The sequence below is a fragment of the Rhinolophus sinicus genome, linkage group LG04 (genome assembly GCF_036562045.2).
Source record: "Rhinolophus sinicus isolate RSC01 linkage group LG04, ASM3656204v1, whole genome shotgun sequence".
In the NCBI taxonomy this organism is placed as follows: Eukaryota; Metazoa; Chordata; class Mammalia; order Chiroptera; family Rhinolophidae; genus Rhinolophus; species Rhinolophus sinicus.
The window spans coordinates 90,656,506-90,682,316 of record NC_133754.1 but is presented as its reverse complement, the minus strand read 5'-3'; the positions used below and the strand labels follow the sequence as shown (position 1 = coordinate 90,682,316).

Sequence of the window (25,811 nt, the reverse complement as noted above, 5' to 3'; positions counted from 1 at the left end):
CCTCAGGGAGTTCTACTGTGTTTGGACTTGATAAATGTTGGTTATTATAGCATATGTATACACACACACACACACACACACCCTTATATTTTAGGGTTCTTTCAATTAGACCTTAAACCTTACATGTGATTTATTATTGTTTATTCAATTTTGACTTCATAGCATCCCTGACAACTTCGTAAAAACAAACAAACAAAAAGCATTATTATTCCTATTTGGTAGATGAGAAAACCGAGTCACAGAAATAGGTAATTGACCTTCCTCAAGTTGCATGATCAGCAGCTGGAGGCCAATTTGCATCCCAGACCCTTTCCTCAAAAATAATTTCAACACTTATTCAGGATAGGCTGGAAAGATATGGGGCAGGATTCGAACTTTTCTGGGTTCTCCAGACCTAGCTTTTAGGAATGTTTACTAGATGAGAATGAAATCAGGGTAGGATCATCTGATAGAAAGTTCTGTGCCGTCTGTAGTGTAAATGTTTGTTTTAGAACTCTTTGAAGGTCACTGAGTGCTAAAATTTATAATATGCTTTCCTGGTATCATACTATATTTCTTTTTTTAAAAACTACACATGTAAATATATTTATTCTTTTTAAGGTTTAAATAAACATAAATCAACCTGAAGGTACCATTTTATATATATTTTATCATTTTACAAAAAAAACCCTATTTTTTAAAAAAATCACAGTACAGTGTTTATGATGATTACAGGTACACTTGAATACTGTCTGTGAAGATGTAAACAGAAAATGCTTTTGAAGGAATATCTGTGAATATGTAGTTGGAGTCATAAAGGCTGTAATATTCTACTTGAGACATAGCTCAACAGAAGCAAAAACTTATAGGCACACCTATATCACCATGTAAAAAAAAAAAAATCAAGAAATTAAATACCCAATAAACATATAAAAGCTTTTAAGTAATGGTGTCAACATAACAAAATATTATGCAGCTCTTAAAATTCATATTTATAAAGGTGTATCATAATATAATCTTAAGATGATCACTTCATAATGACACATGTTCATTGGAATATTAGTGAAGAATATGAAAATAGACCATCCATCCAGGTGTTCTGGGGCCAGTCCACATATGCAAATTCATAGTGATTCATATTCTATAAGGTCAAACTCTGAAGTTAGGAAATGTGCTCCCGTTATCCGTGGCTTCATCTAAGGAGCTTGGGAATATGAGTGTGTGTAGCAGTTACCTATGGATTTAGCTAGATAAACCGTCTTCCATTTCCTTTTGTTTTGATTTTTTCCCCCTTTATGTTTTCATGAGGGTAGCTCATAATATTATAATAATAATAATAATAATAATAATAATGACCTTGAAAATACGTTCTCCTTTGACAATTGCCTCGGAATTCTAATTACAGATCTAGTACTCCAGAATTTTGTGGGAAGAAAAGATCATGTATTCTTTTATCCCCTTTCATAACTTAGCATAGTATTTTTTCTAATTTGCTCTCAGCATTAAACTCTGTAATTTTCCTATAAAATACTCGTATTCTAACATGAAAGTTTTCTCCTGTCCATTTTTCGTTTTCTCTACAAGGAACTCCTCTCGCTCTTTATTATGATGTGAAAACCAGTCTCACATAACTATTCCAGGTATGTCCCACCCTCAACCCTAATGACTGTTAATCACTCTTCAATACCAGGCTCAAATGTCATTTCCTCTCCAAAGTTGCTCTCAACATGACGACAAAGCTAGTAACACCCTTCTTTGTGCTTCTATCCCTGCCTTTATTTACAGTCAAGAATGTTGCATTCTGATTATTTGCTAATGTGAAAACCTCCATTAGTAGAGAAGGAACTCCTTCACATCAAAAAAGGTGTCATTGATCTTTGTACCATAGTGCCTACCCAGGGTTGAACACGTGGTAAATATTTAACAAATATCAAAATGAATGAATAGATAAATGGGGAAAAGAAGCTCTTTTTAAATATAAGGATCAATTAAATAGTATTCTAATAAAAGCTCGTTTAAATAATTCCCAGTGTACCCTTTGCATTCCTTTAGAAGAGTCTCTTATCCTAGCATTAATTTCAATCCCTGTGGCACCAAGAAAGATTCTCAGTAAAGCTTTCACATTTTTAAACACATGAAATCAACTACTGTGAAAATTCCTTTGAAACTTTCAGTGAAAGAAACTTAAGATTGAAGAGATTCACAGTAACCACAAATCCGAAGCTCACTTTACTCTTAAAGATTTTTTTCAGAAGAAAAAAGTTGTCAATATATTACATAAACAATTATACAATTTTAAAATGAAAGAGAAATAGACATTTTCTATAAATCGCTGAAATTTTTAAGTCAGCACCACTACCATAAGTATTTTTAGTCACCCCCTATTTTGCCTCATGTGATATGAGACAACATTGTAACAGGTTGAAAAGTATAAATCTGTATTAACGTAAAGTATCCTCAGCCCTCATTAAAAAGTCATTATGTAATTTTTTATTAGTTTCTTGTTTGCTTGCTTGTTTTCAGTCTCAAGGCCTCAGCATCAGACCCAAGATATTTATCTGGGGTCATAAGAAAGAATTAGGATATGTGATCATCGGGCTTGAAACACTGAGTGGAAGGAGCCCTACAAAAATTGGTTTGCTGCTTCCTCCTTTGAATTCTCATATGAAATGAACATGCAAAGAGAGTTCTGTCTCCTGGTTTCAATCCTGAAATGGGGGTGTCAGGCATGATAGCCATGTTGGTCATAATAACATATCTGGTCCACAGCCAGACATTTGGTGCTACTCTCTTTGATTATGCCTTAATCCATATGCTATTGAAAGATATAAATAACATCTTGACATAGTAGAAGAAGCTGAAGAATCATTTCAGTAAAAGAAATGTCAGTTAAGTTTGAAGCTTTCAGATTTTTATTCCATAGTTGACAATTGAATATTCAGATATGAAAAGACTGGAAGCTCTTCATTCTCATTAGAAAGAGCACAAGTTTGTGCTTGAAGGTGACCCATCACTTCAGGGTTTGGGGCAACGGCATTATTGATAATTAGCTTGAATTTAAATCAAGGGCTGGAAAAATAAAAATAAATGCAGTAATTCAGAAAACAAAGTCTGAGTACAAGCATTAAAAGATTATACAGACATATTCAGCTTAGAGAAAAAAGCAAGCAATAAAATTAATTGCTAGTGACATGAGAACCAGAGGAAAGATACTAATGCCTTAGGGAGTTATAATAAGACAGTGAAGTAATGTCAGGCACTGATACAAATATTTTTAATCTGTAAGAGAGCATAAGATCTAGTAGATCCTGGGAAAGGGTGTTGGCTACTATGGCTAAATGTTTGTAAGCCTTTCTTTTTCCATTGAGCAGTTCAGAACTGTTCAAGTCATCAAGGTCTTTTATGCCAGGTCTCTACCTTTAAACGCATGACTCTATAACTGTCTGTGAAAGAAATTACACCTTTTAAGTAGAAAAGTACAAACTCAATTTTATTTATTGAGTTATTATTCTATAGGTTCATTTCAAAAATATATATTATATGGATGTACTATTTTTATTGGCTTTAGTTTAGAGGAAACTTTTCTTAAATTGTTAAATCTTTTAGTGAATAGGTATCCCTGTTAGTCATATTTCTAGAGATTTAGCATGACTATTTATTTACACTCAAAACAAATGATAGTCACTTTTTAAATATTAAGCAAATCTTTCATAGGTCATTGAAATACCATAATCTCAATTCAAATCAAATATTTATTTGTGGAATATATTATATAACTCAGGAATATTTTTGGTGTACCCACTATGTTTCAGACATTTATTGGGACCTGTGAAAAGAATGATGAGCGTAACAGTCATGATCTTTAATATGAGGCTCCAATAGGTACAGATGATGAAACAGTGGGCCACTAACGGATTTATACACTGTTTAAATTATTGTGGATTTAATATCATTAATTCCAAGATAGAGATACAGCTCTTGGGAAGGTGACTTTTGGACATAGATGAAGCTATGCCAGGAAGAAGGGAGGAAGTAATGTTCCAGGCAGAGGGAAAAGCATGTGCGAAGGCACTGAGCTTTGAGTGTTCAGTGACCAGAAGAGCACCCATCAGCATGCCTGTAGCTCAACTAACAAAACAGAGTCAGCAGAAAATGATGCTGTAGACCCCGACTGGAGCCAACTGGTGCAGAGCCTTAGAAACCCATGACAGTGATTTAGAGTTTGTCCTAAGGGAAAGGGAAACCACCCAAATCATTTTAAAGCAAGGGAGTAATATGTTCCAATTTATATTGTGAGAAGACGACTCTTGCAACTGTAGAGAATCAAGGGGAGGCAGCAAGGAGAGATGTGATAGGGAAAGAAGAGGACAGGCTTGTATAATTTCAGATCTCCATCTGTAGGATTTATTGATGGATTGGATTATGGCGTAAGGAAAAAGCAGAATTTAAGCACAGTCTCGGTTTCTTGGCCAGTGGAGAATGATGGTGCCATTCATTGAAATGGAAAAGACTAAAGGAACAAGGGAAAGGGTGAAAGGAGGAAATGAAGAGGCCAACTTGAACATATTAATTATGAGATGTCTTACTTCTTTGAAATGTATACAGGAAGTCCAGCCTCTTGACCCTGCTTATCTTCCCTTCCATCGTAGCTAGAAGCACAGCCTTTGGCGTTAGATCGGAACAAATGTTGAATCTGTTGCTTGCAAAAATTGGTGTTATGACCCTAAGCCAATGACTGAATCTTTTTTAGCCTCAGTTCCATTTGTAAAGTGGGACAATAGTACCTAGCTAATAGGGTTCTTGGAAAGATGAAGTAAGATAATTCATGGAAATGGGATCATTCATGCAGCACAGTTCCTGTTACAGTAATGACTGCAGGTAGCCACTGCTGCTGCTCTCGAGGCCACTACTATGAGGGTTTCCATTTCTTCCTTTTTTCTTTCTTTTTTTTTTTTTTTTTTTTACTTTTTCTTGCTTATTTCCCTCACTTCTTCCCCTTCACTCTTTTTCTTTTTTTGTTCTTCCTTTCTCTTGTCTTTCTTATAGCAGCAGTGTGTAAAGTTTGACTGTTAAGTATTTGTTTTTGGTGGAGAGATATATAGGGATACAGTTGGAAAATGATGAATACTTCTGTAATGCCAAGTTTAAGGGCCAATAATGCCTCAAAAGTTATTTCATTGTTAGTAAGTAGCTAAACTAAGATTTGCAGTAAACTAATAATACTGAGTTTTCCCTATGGTCAAATAATGGAAATACCAAATGCTGTATCTCTTGAGTTTGGTTTGCATGTTGGAGTTCTCCATTTGAATGATGGGAAGTAGAAATTTTATAGGCTAGATGGTTAAATATTGTAACCATCAATATTTATCAAATATTGCTTTTATCAAAATATAGCACTGTAAAACATCTGCAAAGGATAGTATTGATTTCAAGTCTAAAACACGAAGCCACAGCAGGCTGAAGACACTTATAAAACACCATGTTTGTTCAGGTCTTGGAATCACCTAAATATATTTAGCATGTAGAATGCTGTAGTCTCCTCAGCTGACAGATGTTTCAGTTAGTGTTGTAAAGATAAAAGCAATTAAATAAATGTACATTTAGGAAAATTAGTAAACTTATATAACAAGAAGAGCATGTATTTTGAAATTCTCCTCTTAGGTCATTGGAAAATAAATGCTGTGGATATATACGAGTATATTACTCCTAACATGTTCTTTAAAAGCTGAATATTGCTTATATGAATGATTCGTAATAAACAGATACTTCTTAATTTTGTGCAAAAATGTAAAATCTTTTTTCCCTCTGATATTACAGGAAAACTGTCTACTTTTTAAAATCTTGTACCTCTAATGTTTTTATAAATAATGATTGGATAATATATGGATTTTATTTAACAGATATAACAAACTTTCTACCTGATAAGTATTAAAGGCATGTGTCTTTCTGGAATATACCAGTGAGATCAAAGGAACAGATGTCATACTTAATCCTGATTGCAAATAAGGAAAAATAAAATTTATTGAAGTTTAACTTAGTGATAAAGTGATGAATGAGTGAACAACACAAATAAATATAGATGTTTTTATTCTTGTTTCACAAATGTAAATTAATTTCATAACGTACATTTCCTAGGATCAAAAAAATGTGTAAATGAGAAAAAAAGTTTTCTCTAACATTCTGTTTTAGAACAGTTAGTGTAAATTTACCAAGATTATTAATTTATTAATCTGTTTCTCCCCTAAGAATCAAAAAAATTGGTTGCCGAGTAGCTGTATGTAAGCAAATTTTCACTGAAGGAATGACAGTCAGGTTAAGAAAACAGTGCACCTTCAGATGGTTTACATTTAGAATTCTTGCATTGTTATGGTAGAAGATTCCAGAATAAATCATTCAGTTATGGCTTTGTACCATTTAACTAAGATTCACTCTTTGCAAAGGGTGTGAGTATTCTTGATACTAAGAAATTAAAAGAAAAGATTAAAGGAAAACAAGTATATAGCTATGTTTGGTTTTCAATTTAGAAGTACTTTTTATTTTTCATGTTGATTTTGAACCAAGGTTGGAAAATAGCACCCTTTAATGAAGGAAGCCAGGACACAGTTTTCCTCTTTCTGTTTCAAGAGAGCTCTGACTACATTCTTCCCTGACCTGGAGAGCTGAAGTGCCTGCTCTCCATTTCTTTGCTGGTTTCCTCAGTGCAGAAGTTTTAATTATTTCATCTTGGTAATGCCCCACCTGCTATCTTGACTTCCACTAATACAGCTGTTAGAGGCATGAGCTGAGAACACTGAAAACAGTGTTTTCAAGCATAGCTCAAGAGAACCACTTCAGAAATTAAAAATAAAGTAGTAAAACTGGTCAGTAGACTTAAGAAATCCAGGAGACAGAAAAGAAACATTCTGTGTTCCCATAATTCTTCTCCTGCTTTACTTTATTTTATGCAGAAATTGCCCAAAATTAAATGCACTGCATCATTGCTGTAGAATTAAGAGAAGTAGGCTACCTTTAACCATTTAAGACATTGTTAATAACCATTTAAGAAAAATTTATTCTTGCTACCTAAACCTCAAGAGCCTTTTAGTTTCACCATGCATGTCCACCAGTTAATAAATCCAGTCAATTTTACCTGCTTCCTGAATTTCTGTTGAATCTAACTTCTTCACTAAACCCATGGCTATTGATCCCATTAGAACCATACTGAGGTTTATCTTAAATGATTTAATAAGTATAAATTGCTTAAAATGACTGGCACACAGCAAGTGCTATATCAGTGTAAGCCATTTTCCCACTATAATATAGTATGATGTCCATGAGAACCAGGATTTTTATCTCTGCTTTTCACTGATGTGTCCACAGTGTCTGGCACATACCTATAGATGCTCTATAAATGTGTATTAGGTAAATGAATACATTTTTGCTAATGTGATTCTCTTAATGCATCTTTGACTCTTGTCGCTTTCCCCTCTGATCCAGATATATTGTTTCCGTAGTTGCCTAAAAATACAAATGTGATTTTTAAATTGTGCCTTTGAAAAAACCTTTACTCTCCCCTCTGCTGCCACAGTTAATTTTCTAAAGTGCAAATCTGATGCCATTTTTACTTTTCCACTCTCAAATGTTCTCTTGTTAGGTGTAGAATAGAATTCAGACTCTTCTTGATATACAAACTGGTCAAGTCTGATCTGCCCACCCACACAGCCTTCTCAGGACTCCCACACATGCCATGCTATTTCATGCACTCCTGCCTTTTCTTTCTTCCTGAATATCTTTCTCATTGTTTCTGCACAAGAATCAGTCCAGATAGCACATTTCTTCCTGACTTTTTCTACCCTTGTCCTTATAGTCAGACATAACTTCCTATGTGTTCCCATAACTACTCATATTTGTATCCAGGGATGATATTCAAAATATTGATTTATGTATTCATATATCGATCTATATAATAATTTAAATCATGTCATTTGCAAAATTATATATATACATACACATGAATGTTATATGTGTGTGTGTGTGTGTGTATCTCCAGTGCTTGGAACTCTGTGTCTGGTAAATTTCTTGTCTCTAATTTGTTTAGTTCTTTTTCTGGAGCTTTGTTCTGTTCTTTCATTTGGGACATGTTTCTTTGTCTCCCTATCTTGGCTGCCTCCCTGTGTTTGTTTCTAGGTTTTATGTAGGACCTCTATGCCTCCCAGTCTTAGTAGAGTGGCCTTATGTAGTAGGTATCCTATGGGACCCAGTGGTGCAATCTCCTTGGTCGCCAGTGCCAGGTGCTCTAGGTGTGACCCTTTTGTGGGTTGTGTGTGCCTTCCTGTTGTAGTTGAACCTTGGTTGATGTTTGCACATCAGTGAGAGGAATTGACCCTCAGGCTGATTGTGAGGACTGGCTGTGACTACAGGGGAGGAGCTGTAGAGTAAGGGTGGACCCAACAGAGCAGGTTTTGCTTTAGCAAGGCTCTGGTGCCTGCCCAGTCTTCACTTTGGGTATATTGTTTTTGGAGGTGGCCAGGTGATGTTCTATCTTAGTCTGAAGCTGGCCACCAGGGGTGCCATCCCTGGGAAGGGACCTGCTGCAGTCCAAGTTGAGCCCCAATCTGGACTCTGCCCCTGTGCCCTGCCTGGGGCCATCTGATATGAGCCACAAAGCAACCTACTGATGGCCGCTGCCTGTGCTGTGCTTGGAGATTCCTTGAAAGACCAAGCCATGAACAAGACTGGCTGTCACTAGCATCAAGCTTAGGACCACTCAGACAGAGGTACAGAATATGCCAAAGCCAGATGCTGTTTGTTTCAATTGTGTCAACCTTTGAGAGATTTTAGGAAACCTGTTTCACATGAGTGAAAACAGGTTGTTTGTATGGAAAAGCTACTGGAAGCAGCTTGGATGTGCCCAATAGTTGGGTGGGGTGAGATCTCAGGGAATCACTAGGATGGGGCAGGTGAAAGGTGATAGTTGATGGAGACTCAGATATGGCAGCCACCTTTGTCTGCACACAGGGATGGGGGAGGGCTAAACAAAGAAACAATGGCTTCCGCCAACTCCTCCATGCGGGACAAAGCTGCACCTCCAGCCCTCACCTTGAAGCCAGACAACTCAGTTTCCCCCCACCTCTTTATGTCCCTGGTGCCTTTGAGCTGCTGCCCCAGCACTGGAGCTCAGAGTGAGTGAGTCCTGAGTCCATCAGCCAGTAAGTCTGCACACAAGCCCTTTACGAAGAGCGCCTGGGAGTGCAGTCACTCCATCTCATTTAGCCACAACCTGCACTGGTTTTCACAGACAGAAGTTATGAAGACTTCTCTCCCCAGCACTGGAACCTTGGATGGGGAGCCTGGTGTGGGGTTGGGAGACCTCACTCCTCAGGGGAGATCTCTGCAGTCAAGATATTCCTCCTGATTTATAATGATTATACATGGATATGGGACCAGCCCATTCTGCATCTCCGCCCCTCCTACCAGTCTCTGGTGGCTTCTTCTGTATGTCCTTAGTTGTAGGGCTTCAGTTCAGCTAGATTTCAGGTGATTCTCAATGATGGTTGTTCTGTAGTTTAGTTGTAACTGATGTGGTCCTAAAAGGAGGTGAGCATAGTGTTTACTCCGCCATTTTGATTGGAAATCAGCAATGGAGCTTTTTCTTTAGTGATGTTGCTAAATGATGTAGCAAAGTAAAAGTCCCTAGAAACAAAATCCTTTTTTAAAAGGTGTCCATCTTTATAAGTCTGTTTTTACCTGCTTAATTAAATATTCACTCTATGGATATATGGAGAGAATGGGGTGAAAACCATGCATTATGGAGTCTTTAGAATTAGATACATATAGCATTTGATTTTGAGATTTCAGAGAAAGTATTGTATTTTTAATTAAGTTTATTGGAGTAACATTGATTAATAACATTATATATTTTTCAGGTGTACATTTTAATTCAACATCTGTATACTTTATTGTGTGCCCCCCCCTGCAAAGTCTACTTTCTCCATATGTTTGACTCCTTTACCCACTTTGCCCTCCCCCCAGCTCCAATTATCACCATTCTTTTGTCTGTATATATGAATTTGTTTTTATTTGTTTTGTTTGTTACTTTTTGTTTTACATTCCATGTATGAATGAAATCATACAGTATTTGTTCTTTGAGGATTGTCTTTTAAATAGAAGATTTCTAAAGGTTTAAAGTGTTGATCAAATCACTAGTTTATTGCATTCATGTACAGATCACTTTTTAGAACAGTTTTATTACTTGCTAAAAAACTGAAAGTTATTTTAGAATTTTAAAGCAATTTTTTTCTATTAAAAAAACTGAAGTGAACTGAATCCATGACTGGGTTTTTTTAATAAAAGATAGATTAAAAAGGGCATTATACACTGTATTACTATTCATAAATATTAATAGTGACAACAAACAGTTTTAAGTAAAATGACTTATCTTGTGAATTTCTGACACTAAGTGTTAAGTAATTAAGTGTAAATAGGCCAGACAGGGAGCATATGGTCTCTAATACTGGTTTGTAGTTAAGACTTTTCTGTAACACAAAATGTGATTCTGCCTTGTTAGGTATTTGCTTCATCCGTGCTGATTGTGTTATTTGGCCTAAGTTGTTAGGGTTTTTTTTGTTTGTTGTTTTGGGTTTTTTTGGGGTTTTTTTTTTAATGGTATATGATAGATATAACTGAATTTATGGTTAAGGCTCCTTTGAATCTACAAAGATAGCTTAATATAGGTTCTGCCATATTTTTATTTCTTCCCCATGGATAATATATTCATGCAGACACTTTCTAGTATTTCGGTGATCATTCAGTATCTTTACTGATTATAATTCAGAGAACTTTTTATATACATTGCTATTTTTATCCCATCAGTTACTTTGAGATAGGCAGGTATACACACAAACACACACACGTACACATACACACAAACACATTCACAGACTTCTACTGTGGGATCTTAGTATATCACTGTTTGAGAACCAGTTTTATACTTAATAACATTTTTCTGCTACTAGTTCCAAAATTGACCTCTTAATCAATAACATTAAAAAAGGCTGAAAATATTTTATTACATTTTGAATTATTCCTAGGTGGTAACTTAATTTGGCATTTAATTCTAATAGTAGTTAGGTGGCTGTATCAGATGCTTTTCTGTTGTCCCCATTTCTTTTAATGGTATATCTGTTCTCACAATCGTCTAAACATCTTTTAGTTTTCCTCCTCCATCCTCCATCTCATGAGTCCTCATAACTTGCTATTTTCCATTTGCATCATCTCATTTGACCCTCTTCCCCATGCTTTCTGTGGATCCCTTAAGCTTTTGAGAATTATGAGAACATAATTCCAATGTCTCTGTCTCTCAGCAATGTCATAAGGATTACAGGACCCAAGGACAGTATATATATAATGTAGTGAATCTATGATGTATACTATTGTTACTAATTTATATTTCCTTGGCGTTATTTTTTTGGTCACTCACATGCTCATAATCTTCAATTTTCTTTCTGTATCTGCTGACCAGACTGCTGTATACTTATTAGCCTGGGTTATACATTCAAGATCAGTCACTGTATGGTTCCAACCAATCTCTTTTTTTTTTTTTTAATCTTCTCTTGTTTACCTATATTCTCCTCAGCTGGATTTCTCACCATTATACCTATTTATCATTTCACAAGTCAACACATTTATTTATGTTATCTCATTTTTTAAAGTATAGTTTTATGTTTCCCTACTTGCCTTTAAAGCATCATTTATAAGCCTTAAATTCTATGAAGACTTGTCAGATTTCCATCCCAAAGCAGCTCTTTCTCCACTGTCTATGCCAGTGGTTTTCAACTGCAGGTGGGTTTGTCCCCCAGAGGATATTTGACAATGTCTGGAGATATTTTTGACTTACCAGCTCAGGGCGGGGGAAATGCTACCTGTTTCCAGTGGGTAGAAAAGCCAGAGATGCTTCTAAACATCCTACAATGCATTGGACAGCCTCCTACAGCAAAGAATTATCCCATCTTAAATGTCAGTAGTGCCACTGTTGAGAAACGCTGGCCTATACTACTCTCAAAAAATGTGTTATAACCAACCAATCTTTGTAGTTGTTGATTTGTGATTCTGATGATAAACTCCTTGGGGGTAGAGGCCTTATTCCAGTAATGTTTGTGTTTTCAGCGATACAGAGCATAGGGCTCTGCATACAGTAGCCAATCAGTAATATATTCAAACAAATAAACTTGTTCAATAAAAATATCTGGGTGAATGAGGTATTAAGCCTCATGTCCATCAGTGGTGGACGTGGAATTGGGATCCTCCGGTACTAGATGTATCCATAGGAGATAGAGGCTATAAAAACCTCATTTAAAATTATACCAAATACATAGTCATCAAATGCTCCTTAAAGTAAAGTTGTCATTTGTTGATCAAAAATATTCAATTGTATCTTTCAATGTTCAAAGTTTTGAGATTGGTCAAATATTTGTTCAAAAATTATTTTTGTAGATTTCAGGATATATTTTATAGCCTCATTTTTAAAATGTTGAAGCCATGTGAGTATTTATGTAAACATACTTTAACAAATTATTTTCATGAGAGATAAGGAGAACCAATCCAATAGAGGAAAGAAAACCTGTACCCCAGCAATCCCATCATATTTTGAAATGGTCGCAATAGTGATTAAATACAAAAGAAATGGTTCAAAACATGGGGTGTGAGTGTGATGCAAGGAAGATTCATTTGCCAAACAAATAAAAGGCAGAATCTCTCTCTAGATAAAGTGGGTGGTTCAACAGACTGCATCTGGAAGCAGAAGAAGATGCATGTGGTCTTTACAGGCTAATTTAGAGTTCTCCCAACACCAGGACTTGGCAAGAGAGTCTATGGAAAGATCCAGTAAGCCTGATTTGTTCCTAGATCCTAAATAGATTTTTAACCTGCCACCAATCACTTCTAATGAACCAAGTTGTTGCTGTTTTCCTTCGTAGAAAGCATTTGTTTTTCACAAAATAGTTCTATCCATATCCATAATGCCCTATTAATTGGTTTACAGGCATTTACATTTCAAAATCCATGGTACTATAGAGAGATTTCAGGACCTAGAGTCCAGAGAACAGGTTTAAATCCTACTTTGGCCATTTATTGTCTGTAACTTTGGTCAAATCTCTTATTTTTTCTAAACTCCATTTTCCTACATATGGATAAAAATATATTTTGCATTAGGTAAGTTAATTTAACCTTAATCTAAGATTAATTAAGTAATACCAATGAAAGTTTGTTGTAAACTATAAAGTGCTGCATGAATATGTATTCTTACTTGATATAGTTTATGCTTGGAATTTTTGAGTTCCAAAGTTACACAGTAAATTAAGAGTTGATTGAAGACAGAGTATTAACAAGAAGGAAATTGATTTATTTAAAAAATAACGTAAGGGGACATTAGGGAGATGTGACCTTATTCTCCTTCCATGTCCTGCCTAACTGGAGTGAATGGGTCCCTAAAAAACTTAGACACAAGCTCTTTCTACATGACCTGAATATTTGGAAGCCTCCTCTTCCTGCTCATGACAAAGACCTTTATGAATGTCTACTACCTTTTCTTCACTACCAGTTTTTACTGTTTTCCTGTGATCCATCCTACTAGCAGTTTGTGCATTGTGTCTTGCTGTTTTTAACCAAAACTAGACGCATAAGCAAGATTCTCATCAGCCTGCATCCAGCTACTCCCACACCCCCAGAACCATTAGGACACATCTTTGTGGTTCCATAATGTCAACATAGAATGTTCTTCTTTTTATATCTTCCTTCTCCTTCCCCCTTTCTTATACTTATGCCAACCTTGTTGGCTCAGGAATCATATCTGCTCTTTCTTGTCCTCCCAACACACAAATGCATGTGTGTACACACACACACACATTCAGACACAAATTTGAATTAAATTCCCTTTTTATTGGTTCCCAATGCTGTGCATCCAAGTAAAGAGAGCTTTTATTATAAATGACTTCAAGTACCTTAAGTTTGGACCCACGACCAAAGTCTGGAAAGAGGAGAAAGATACGATTTGACTAGCTGTGAAGTGCTACCTGACATTAATGTGAGCTGTCATAATTATCCCCCTGTCCCAGAAGTATTCAAGTCAAAACTGAATGACCATTGTCAAGGCTGTTAAAACTGATTCTTAGGGTGAGACTGGATTAGATATTAATGCCAAGTTTCTATGATTCAAGCTTCAGTTGAGAAAAATGACCTTTGAGATAAAGATGGTTAAATCCTTATCTTGATACATAGGAGGTTAAGAACTCTTCCAGGAAAACACTCCGTTTTACTGCCTGAGAGACTATGAGAGTGAGTTTTTATCAGTAGGATTTAGTTAGGGTTTCTTTTTATACAAATACACATATCCATTGTAGGAGAATTAACAAATACAGAACTAAAAATAAAGTCAGTCATTATAATCTCACTAACCAGGAGAATCATAATTAGCATAGAGCTGTGTATCTTTCCATATCGTGTGTTTTACAAAAGAAAAAAAAAGACATTATTAAACATGCTAGTCTGAATCTGGCTTTCACATTTCATAACATGTTTTGAACATCTTTCTAGAACAATAGAGATCTACAGTTGTTTTTAATTATTGCTTTGTATCCCAGTATATAATTATACTCTATAATTTATCTAAACAATTGCAGACATTTAATAAAGTCTATATTTTTAAGAGATGAGCTATTAAATGACTTTAATGCAATTAACATTACTAATTATGGCACCTCAACTCCATGGGTAAAAGGTATTTTTGGATCCATCTATAATCTCTCTTCCACTGCTAACAGGTGAAGTCAAGCTGCATTCTTGCTGTTTTGAAGAGTTGATGAGACCAAGACCCCCTTTAGCATTCCTTTTCCTTTTTAGTATTAGTGGAAAGAAAGTATGTTTTGTAATGATCTTTTGAACTTTGAATTCTTGGCATGCTTATTCAGAGACTCTACTAGCTCAGAAGTCATTTTACATCCTACAGTGATAAGCTGTACATAAACAGTTTCTTTAGTATTTGCTAATGGCTTTTGTTCTACCAGTTTCTCTCCTTCCCTTTTCTTCACTATAAAAAATAACTAAATACATTTAAGAGAGGTTTCTACAAAATCCATTAGACAATTATCTGTTAATGACATACCCTGAGTTTTGAATGTAGCCATCATTGCAAGATTTATGGTGGCAGATGGAGAAGAAATGGGGAACAGTGTGTATTGAATACTTCCTATGTAACCAGCAATTTGATCAGGTCAACTCATTGGATTGTTACTAAGAGCAGTCAGTGATTTCTATTATATTATCCATATTTTCCTTAGGAAGAAAGTACGACTCAAAGAATTAAAATAAATTTCTCAGTCACTGTATTAATTTCCTATTGCTGCTATAACAAATTTCCACAAACTTAGTGACTTGAAACAATACAAATTTATTACCTTAAACTTTGGAGGTCAGGATTCTAAAATGGGTCCCTCTAGTATACTACCATATGGCTTAGAGAGAATAAATTGTCAACCCTAGTCAGGTATCAGAATCATCTGGGGAGTTTTCAAAAATCCCAAAGCCCAAGGCTGTCCTAGAAACCTGAATCTCTGGAGCTGGGACACACACAAACATTGGTATTTTTTTTTAACTCCTCAAGTAATTTCAGTATGTAGCCAACACTGAGAAACACTGACTTAGAAGTTTCTAAATCCACCTGGAATTCTGACCTCTTTTCTTTTTTAATACTGATTTAACTGACTAAGCTAAGTCTAAATTTTAGCATGCATCAAAATAACCAAAAGGGGCCTACCCCCAGAGTATTTCATTCAGTGGTTCTGAGATGGGGCTCAGGCCGTGCCAATGCTTCTGACATTGGAAGCACATTTTGAGAACTGCTGTTCTAAGAAGATGATCTAAAGATATTCAAGCAGGGTTTATATCTGGTAATATTTTTTCCATCCTACTGCTTACACACTTGACCTCAAAGATTCAATGTGTGTCCCAGAGTTAATATGAAACACAAGATGCCAAGTACTTTATATTACTTATTTCTGACAATCTTTCGAAGAGGTTTGCAAAAAAATTTAAGTTGAATATTGAAATTTTGAGCTTTGAAGTATTTAAAACCCAGCTGGAAATGCCCATGGGGGTGTGCCTCAGTCAATTTGTTTATTCATCCTGAGTGAGTTAATATCTGTGTCTGGCACACAGTAAGCACTATTAGAGCTTGCTAGCACATGAATAATTTTTTCACATTGTCAAATATGATAAGAAGAAATTTTTGAAAATACTAAATTAAATTATGAGTATTCACAATCCTTCCCCTGCCCCTACTTATATAAAGCAAATGTATTTTGTTAGCATTTGGTGAGTTGGTGTGAAGGGTAAGGAGGAAGAAATTTTTATTGAAAATGTTTGGGAAGGATTTTCAGAATCTTTGCTGTGTGTGTGCTGTGATATAATTGTCCCTTCACTATCTCCTAAAGAAAATTTCAATAACAGCTAATATTTATTGAGTTTTCTATATCTATTGCTTGTCAACCAGGATTCCATGAGAGAATTAATCCCTAATGCCTGGAAGTATCCATTGTATGAAACAAAGTGACTTAGCATGCATTTGGAATGGTACTAGCTGTGTACTACCCAGAGAGAATTGAGAAAATAATTATTCAAATAATTTCCTGTAGGGCTGTAAGCGAGGCATTGCTCCAAGCACTTTTTAGGTACTAGTAGCTTATTTAATTCTCATAAATATCCTAAGAGGAGAGTCTATTATTTGTCCCCATTTTTACAGGTGAGGAGACTGAGGTACAGTAAGTCCTCACTTAACGTCATCAAGAGGTTCTTGGAAACTGTGACTTGAAGTGAAACAACATATAATGAAACCAATTTTACCATAGGTTAATTGATATAAATAAGAGTTAAGTTCCTACGGCATGTTTCTGGTCACAAAAATATCACCAAACATATAAATAAAGAACCAAAACACTTCTAATATTAAACATTGAAATAAATATAAGCTATACATACATTTAATAAAGATGAATAAAAACAAGTACAGTAATTTTTTCCATCCAGCCTGTTCCTCCCTGTTCAAGGTCACAGGTGGCTGGAGCCTATCCAGGCAGCTCAGAGCATAAGACAGGACCCCATCCTGGAGAGGGAACCCCTCCATTGCAGGGTGAAGTCTCACCACAGCCACACTCTCTCAGACTGGGGCAGTTAAGACACTCCACTTTACCTCACATGCACATCTTTGGGATGTGGAAGGAAACCAAAATCCCCAGAGAAAACCCACTCAGACTTGGGGAGAATGTGCAAACTCCACAGACAGTGGCCCAGCAGGAATCAATTTTTTTCTCATCAACATTATAATGAAATGACTTTGGATGGAATAACGTTATTCGAGGACCTGTAAAACTAAATAACTTGCCCAAGGTCATATAGTAAGTAGTAGATACAGGATGCAAGCCAAGAGCAGTAGCAACCATATTCTGATGTGCTCTGTTATACCGCATTCATTATAGTTCTAATGTTTTTGGAGGTAGGCTTGTGTTTCTTTCAGACTGACTCACTTGCCGAGTCAGGTGACCCAATACTTCCGTGCTCCAGGATTTTTCTTTAGATTGCTACTCCTATCATATATGTTCTACTTTTTCTATAACTACTTGGGAACGGCAGTGGGAGGTCTAGTAAGAAGGAATGTCTATTATATAGAAAGTCAGCCCTGCCTATAGTAGGGAACGAACCTGGGCTTAGTGTCAGCTATGAGCCTCGTGTGTTATATCACTTCATTCCCATCAGATTTTCCTAAGATAAAATATTTTATAGTAAAGACATAGAAACTCAGAAAGATAGAGTGATTTAACCAAGATCCCACAGCCAGCATATGACAGTTAAAAGTAGGGTATTGGATTCCTAAGCCAAAAATTTAGAGGCATTTATCACTGTCACTTGTAAGATATCATTTAAAGAACCAAAGATTATGAAGCAATTTAATTTTTTTTTGTAAAATACAAATTATTCCTATAATAGTAGCATCATTATTCACTCATGTCTCCAGGGCTGTATCTGTTAAAAGTAATCAAAACAGTCAATTAACTCTAAAGAGTGTTAAGTTTTCCATCAACTCATTTTTGTCCCTGCCCTTCCCCTCTGTAGCACAGGTAACTAAAAGAGGAATAGTTTGCTTTGTCTATAATCCATTTCTATGAAGATACCTTGCTTAAAGATTAATTCACATAGTAACCATTAATATCTAGATCATTTATCCTGAGCCAGCTGAAAGTTACAGGACATTTCTCTCCTTGAACTTTTTCTTTTTTTTTTAACAAATGCATTGTAGATTTCCTGAGTTTTAAAGAAAGACTCTTTATGACCTCTCTCTCTCAAACAAACCTGTGCATTCCATCTCTTGTGTTCTCTAGCGAGCTGATTAGTTAAGACTTCTGCAGCTTTTGTTTCTTGTGATTTGCTTTCTTCGATTTGCTTCAAGTTTGACAGCTTCTGAAGTCCTGCTCTGAAATCTATGAAAACATTAAAATTTAATTAAAGACAAAGGAATTTAAGATAAATTTAATTAAATCATACTTAGGTATTAAAGTCAACATTTATGTGAGAATTTAATTCATGATAACATTGATAATATTTGTGCACAAAATATCATTAGAAGAACAGAGACATACCAACATGTATATTTCATATGTATATTCTCAAAGGGTTTTGATGCCTTACTACATTATGTACAAACTTCTCAATATGACATTCAAGGCTGTCTTAAGATTAATACAATCTATCTTTTCTATTTTATTTCATTTATTGCAGTCCAACAAAACTATATGTTAACATCAGACAAATTTTATATTCTCAGAAAATGCCCTATCCTTTAATTCCTGTGCCCTTCTTCAGGATGTTCCATTTGCCTAGAATACCTTCCAGCACATTCTTTATCTTTACCTCACCCCTCACTCTAACTCCCTCTGGAAACAGAGACTACACCTTTATTCACCTCAATAATTTCTACATCTTGTACATGGTTTTGCGATAAATACTTGCTGAATTAAATTGACTCTTAACGTATTTCTGCACAAGTTGTATTGAAAATGGCAAACATCTTAGTTGCGTCAAAATAGAACTTAAAAACTGATAGAACTTAAATACTACTTATAGAACTTAAAAACTGCTTATTTTTCAACTCCCATATTCTTTGTTGATATACAAGAAAATAAGATTGTCATTCACAACTTAGAGTCGAGGAAATCTTAATTAAGGATCATGAGTAAGTAAACCGCATGTTGACTAGCATTAATTCACTCTAGATAATGACTCCAAAATGGAAAATGCCATTCTTTTAACTTAAAATTAAAATTAAGTCTAAAAGTTATTGTAAAAATCCTTCCAAAATATTGGTAGTATGGTATCGTGATTAAGTACATGAAATTTACAAAGTCAGAAAAATTAAAAAAAAAAAAAATCTAGGATCTGATGCTGACTTAGTTATTTCCCAGCTGTTCAATTTAGGCAAATAAAACTTTCTAATCTTTACCTTCCTAATCTGCAAAATGGAAGAATACCCCTAAGCATTATTTTAAGGACTAAAACAGATAAATATGTGAAATGTCTAGTACAACACCTAATAGTGACTAATAATAAATGGAGTCAAAGTATTGTCATGACAACTGACTACTCAATAAATATTTGACAATAAGCTGAATATTAAGTACTGATTCTGAGCTTGTGACAGTCAAAAGAATACATTATTTTCCTTATACTTTTCTAATTATACCTGGAAGAAAATGACACAATTTCTTTCCTGTCTTCTAAAATAAAAATTATTCAAGAATATTGAAAACACTGGTTTCATGCACTTGAGGTTTTCATTTTATTCTTTTTTCTCTTTGTAAATATATATGAATATAAGTGGAGATAAACGTTTCCTGACTATAGAGAAAATGTATAGTTTTTAGTCTAATAATTGTTTTCTTGGTACAATAATTTGTCTTCCTTTAAAAAAGGAAACATGGCACACCACTTTCTATATGTGTTTATAGAAAAGTTTTTAATCTGATAAAACTAAAGGCAAACTGTAACATACTAATTTAATCACATATTCTCCAGTTTTCCAATATTCACAATTTTTAAAGGCAAATGTTCCCACATTAATAATAATTCCCATACCAATATTTTCTGTCCTTTACTAAACAGCAGTCACAGGAACCCAGAGGCCCATGGAAGATTTTAAGATTATTCATATTCATAAATAGTCTTTAAATTTGAGTACAATATTTTTATGAAAGAATATTTTCAACACCAAGAAGAGAAAAGTTAAAAGGGTAGAATATTTTTTAACATGATCATGCACCCTCAGGAAGATTACGGAACAGATGGTTCTGTAGTATCTTCTGAAATAATGGAGTCTAAAATTACAAAAAAAGAAACCATTGAAATTTGTTTAAGCCAAAAACAAATGTATTTGCTCATGTAATTAAAAGCCAGGAGAGGCCAACTTCAGGGGTGATTAGACCTAATGTCATGAGGACCTGGGGCCTTTCTGCTTCTCAGTTTGGCTCAGTTCACCTTTGTTCATTGATATTCTCCAGAGCCATGTGGTGGCAAGATGGCTGCAGCATTCCAGGCTCGCACCAACCATGCGCAAGTCAAATGGGCAGTGCAAGCCTTTTGTTGCAGTAGTTCTCACAGAAATCATAGGTTTATCTTAATTGTGCCTGCTAAGATCACATGCCCATCCATGAACCAGGAAGTACTTTGATGGAAAGAGCTGGGTGACAGACTCCCTATCTGTAGCTAGGGATGTTACTGGGGGGAAAGGAAACACGTACTGGAATGGAAACATTTTTAAGGTAAATTATATTTGTTTTGAAATGTGCTTTTTAGGGAAGGGAAGAAATGGATGAAGTTATAGCTAGGACTTTTGGAGGATTATGCATAACACACAGTCTGTGTTATATAAGCCACAGCCAGTGACCTAGGTGGGCAAATGGGAATGCATACACACAAATTGATCTATTATTCATTCATTTACTCACTCATTACCTGTCCATTAGATGGCAATTTTGTATCAGGCATAAATCTAGGTACAGGATTTAGAACAATGAAGAAAACGTAAGGAATCCCTGCCTTCATCGCACTTAGACACACATGGGAAATACAAACAGAAGACAGGTAATTTTTTAAATCATGATGAGTAGTTTAAAAAATAAAAAGAAACTGAGTGAGATGGAGAATAATGGAAAAATGGGTAAATGTAGGAGGTACTTAACCTTTCCAAAGTAAGGCTAGAGAAAGCTCTAGTTAAGCTGTGTTCAAGCTCAGCCCTAATCCGTGAGAAGTTAGCTCTGAGAAGACTTGAAAACAAGTGAGCCACTCAAAAGGAACAATGCAGGTCGCTTGTGCAAAGGTCTGAGGTAGAAAAGAGTCACTTCTTCAGAACGGAGGGACAAAGGTAGCCAAAGCAAAGTGAACTAGAGGAAAGTGTGAGGACTGCGCAGAAGACAAATTATTCAGAGCCATTCACCCTCTTAAAGCCTGTGGAGTCCACTTAAAATACGTTGGGTATCATGGGAGGTTCTTAAGCAACTGAAGGAGTTAATCATATTTATTTTTGCAGATCAATAGAGAACCACATTGGGGATTTCCAGGCTCAAGCAATTGGATGAATTGCAAGGCTTTTTACTGATGGGGGTGGGGGAGGTAATTTGGGGAAAATGGAAAGTTCTGCTTAGACATATCAAGACTTGAGATGTCTATGAATGAGGTGTGAAGTATGCAATTTCAGATAGCAATGTAGAACTCACCAAAATCTGGGGCTACTTTTCAATGTAGGTTTTATTATTATTCAGATATGATAAGTCCAACAGATCAGGGTATGACTGCCATTAAGAAGGTAAATTGCTGCTCACAGTGGGGATGGGGGGGTGCATATGCCACACCACACAGGGCCACACGGGGAAGCTCCAGGGTTGGTCAGGGAGCGAGGGGAAACAGGAGTAGGAGCCTTTGGGGTGGTTCCTTCCTACAGGCAAGGCAAGGCAGGGTAAACAGGTTTAGGATTGCTGGTTGGAACATTTTTCAGCAGGTGGTGGGGTGCAGGGGCTCTCTAGTGGTCTGGTACCTGGCCCAGAGGAGTGTGATAGAGGAGTGGGTTCCAGTACAAGCTCTGAATTGGTTGGTTAGCATGTAAAAGACATGCTGCCAGGGGCACATTCATTCTGTGGAGGAATTGGCTAGCATAGGAGGGGCAGTCTCTCCCCAGCCAGCAAGGCCCCAGGTGCCATAGTAGCAAAAATACAGAAAATAAGAAAATATAGTTAATACAGGGTTGAAGGTATGCATTTGTAAATAACATGAGGGATAGGGGAGATAGGTAAAGGTTAGCAACTACTCACTATCCCAGATATCCTTGGTAAATGCTGGAAAATGCATCCAAAAAAGAGATTGGAAAACATTCTTTCTTTTTATCATTGTTCCCCCCTCTGCCAGTAAAGATTGTGGCCACAGGGAGCTTAGACAAAGAAATTGCAGCTGCTTGCCCCACCGCATCCTGTTGCTCAAACTGTCCTTATGTGATGTTTTAGTGTAGACTTATGATTGTGGGTGGAAGAAATAAAAATATTTACCCATAATGCATATAATGAACTTACAGCTGTTGCTACACCTTAATTTGGAATCTGATAGATGTTTCTAAGAGAGTTAAGTGGTAGTTCAGTTAATCAGTAAAACTTCTGCCAAGTTGCTAGGTATTTTAATTAAAATAGTTGAAATGAAAGGTGGTGATTCTCAGGCTTGACAAATAAGATTCTTTACTGACTTTAATTAAGGTGCAAAAAGAGTACTGTTTTAGCTCTCCAAAGTTTATTGGAGGTAGTTTTTATGCCTTAGGTACAATTTCAGCTGTACTCAACCAAAAATTTTCATCTAGTGCACTAAAGCACCTCTAAATCATAGGTATTATGTTTTAGGTTTCAATCTTAGTCCTCGAAATTTTTACTATTATCATCAGTATAAGTAATTTAGAAAGAATCATTCTGGATAACGTATTGTTTTATTCATTTATTTTAAATGCTGTAAAAAATACAGATCAGCATTCTGCTCTTCAAATGCATTTGAAAACTTTTCTTTTATAGATAAAATATTACAGTGTGCCTGAGAGCAGAGACCATGTTTGTTCACCATTGTATCTAGCACGTAGTCCTTAGTATGCTATCAATAAAACTAGTGAATAAATGAATGAATGGGCTTATTCTTGGAAAGAGTTGCAAGAAAGTAAAAGAATTATATTTGGCCTATTCCTCAGTAAAGTACAATGGCAACAATTGTTATCTATGTAATAAGTGTTGTTATGTCTTTATGCTTGTTGCACTACATAGCATCTCAATATCTTTCCTTCTTCAGACTTGTTTTGCTTCTGCCAATAGTATTTCATAATTGTATTATGTAATTTTAGTGATGGAAAAAATGGAACAATTCAGAACAATAAAATTAATTATATCCCTCTTTAATTATAATTGCAAGCGGATCCAAGTTCTGTTATTATATATGAGCACGGCTTAGGTGCAGATAATTACATAACAGTAACATTGCCAAAAGTTTCAGGTAAGTCACGTTTAACATTACAAACACATATTGGACATCAGATTGAGCCATTTCTTGAATAAAGAAAATTAGGCTAGTAGAGGTTTCAGTCACATAGATAGTTAATGGTACATTCAGGACTAGAATCCTCGGGTAAGTGTGGCTCTGGTGAGCACATGATATCATAAATAATGCAGAATGGTGTCTTGTTGTTTTTTTTACCTGGTGGTTTTCTGAGTTTCTTATAAGGGCCAGGGCACCTTTTGTCCTTGACAGGACAGCCAGCGTCACTATTTTACACCAAACAGGATTAATACTACAAGAGTGAGTATACAATGAGTATGAGCTTTGGCATTCTCCATTTGGGTTATTCAGAAGGTCAGGTAACAGGGAACAAAGGTTTTGTGTTTGAGAAGGAACATCCGTTAGGACTTCCCAACCCTGTCATTTCTATGAGTACTTTCCACCAAACGCTAAATTCATGAGATAGTCCATGAAGAAAGAGTTTCATAGTCAAATACTTTGGGAACTGCTGCCTACTTCATCCCCTCCCTAGAGAGTCACAGCAGTTTGAGTTCTGAAGAAAGGAAATCCTTAACTCTCAGCATTTCCCATATTCATTTGATCACAGACTTTTTTTTTCAAGTAACATCAGTTAGTATACCTTGGAAATAGTCTTCCAAACAACATAGCTTATGACACACTACAGGATAGAATGATGAATTTTTTGCGCATATGATATTTTTGTTCTGCTGAATTATTTTATTTATGAGATAATATCAATATAACTTGTATGTCAGTCTTGAAATTTATTACCGCAGTGCTGTCTAAAAAGGTAATGTGAATTTGTCATGATCTCAAGAACATAGTAGCATATAATTTCCATTATTGCAACGTCACCAGGATTGTGATTTTATTTATTTTATTTTAATAGTTATCACTAAATTCTTGACCAAACTAGGAATTTGGGCTACTTTTATTTCTGGCATCTTCAATCTTATTAAAGAAAGTGTATTTGAGTCTCACTCTACCAAAAAAATACTTCTTTGAACACCCTATTCTCATTTGTGACTGACATATTATGACAAATACAATTTGCATGGTATATGGACTGAGGCTTTCTTTAGACCTTTGCATAAGTGTTAAATGTGGGTCCTATTATAAAGTTTAACATTTGTGGTCAGACTATGGTTAAAATGTTTGTTTCAAAGTTGCATACTTATAGAGTATTTAAATGTTTGTTTCATATAATGAATTAGTAATATTGGGAGAAATGATAGTCTTATCTGTGGTCTGGCAGTATATATAAAGTATATTATATTGGCTAACTATAGTTGTATCCAGATTTATTAAAGATAAAACAGACACAACTTTCAGAATAAAGCTACAAGTCTGTAAAGTAGATAAATGAAGAGAGCAAAAACCCCAGAAGCAATTTTCCCTTTTTGTGTGTAATTATTAGGATAGTTGTTTAGGAGTGATAAAGGGAAGTGAACCCATGATGGCCAATAACTTTAAAACAGTATCAGAATGCTGCCTTTGTCTAGTGTTAAAGAAACCAAGATTCCTTTGCCATGGTAGTGCTGGGTGTATTTGCAACGTGAAGAGGTCATTTCTATAACTGGAATTTTCTTATTTTCTGTTGGACTGCTCCAGTATGCTTATGATCCGTTTGTTTTTTGTAAATAATGGGAGGATGGATTTGTTATACATTTAGTTTCTTTATAAATGATATTTCTTTTCGTATATAAAGTGATTCTCTCTGTTAACCATTATTCAGTGGTAAAAATGCAAATGGAATCTGAGAACTTAATATATGGAATATGTGCAGGGAAGGTGAACTTGGTGTCGTGGCAATTAATAACGGCACTTACATGCTTAATAGAGGGATTTCTAAGTGAGCTTTTGCTTTTCTATCAGTGTGAATCAGTACCCCATTCTGGGAGAAAGGAACGCTGGATTGCTGGAGATTCTCATTAAGAGTTGGCACTTTCTTGGAAAGAGTTGCAAGAAGAAAGTAAAAGAATTATATTTGAACTATTCCTCATACAGCTCACCATCACTCCCCTCCCTCCCCCAAACCTATTATTTACACCTATGTGTTTTTAGATTTGTTCATAGCTTATTCTTACAAGACTAAAACACTTTTATTGAATTATGATTTGTCATCTAGATAAGCCTCCTTGCCTTTGTAGGTACAGATAAGATGAGAGCAATAGCCAGAAAAATTCTTGTTTGTACATTAAACAAGAGAAAGATCGAAG

At 35.5% G+C, this 25,811-nt stretch overlaps 1 protein-coding gene across 2 annotated transcripts in view; it reads left to right on the top strand.

Moving 5' to 3' along the window:
* FREM2 (FRAS1 related extracellular matrix 2) overlaps positions 1–25,811 on the top strand; it is a 167,526-nt gene that overhangs the window by 14,626 nt on the left and 127,089 nt on the right. The gene's annotated exons all lie outside the window — the stretch shown is intronic.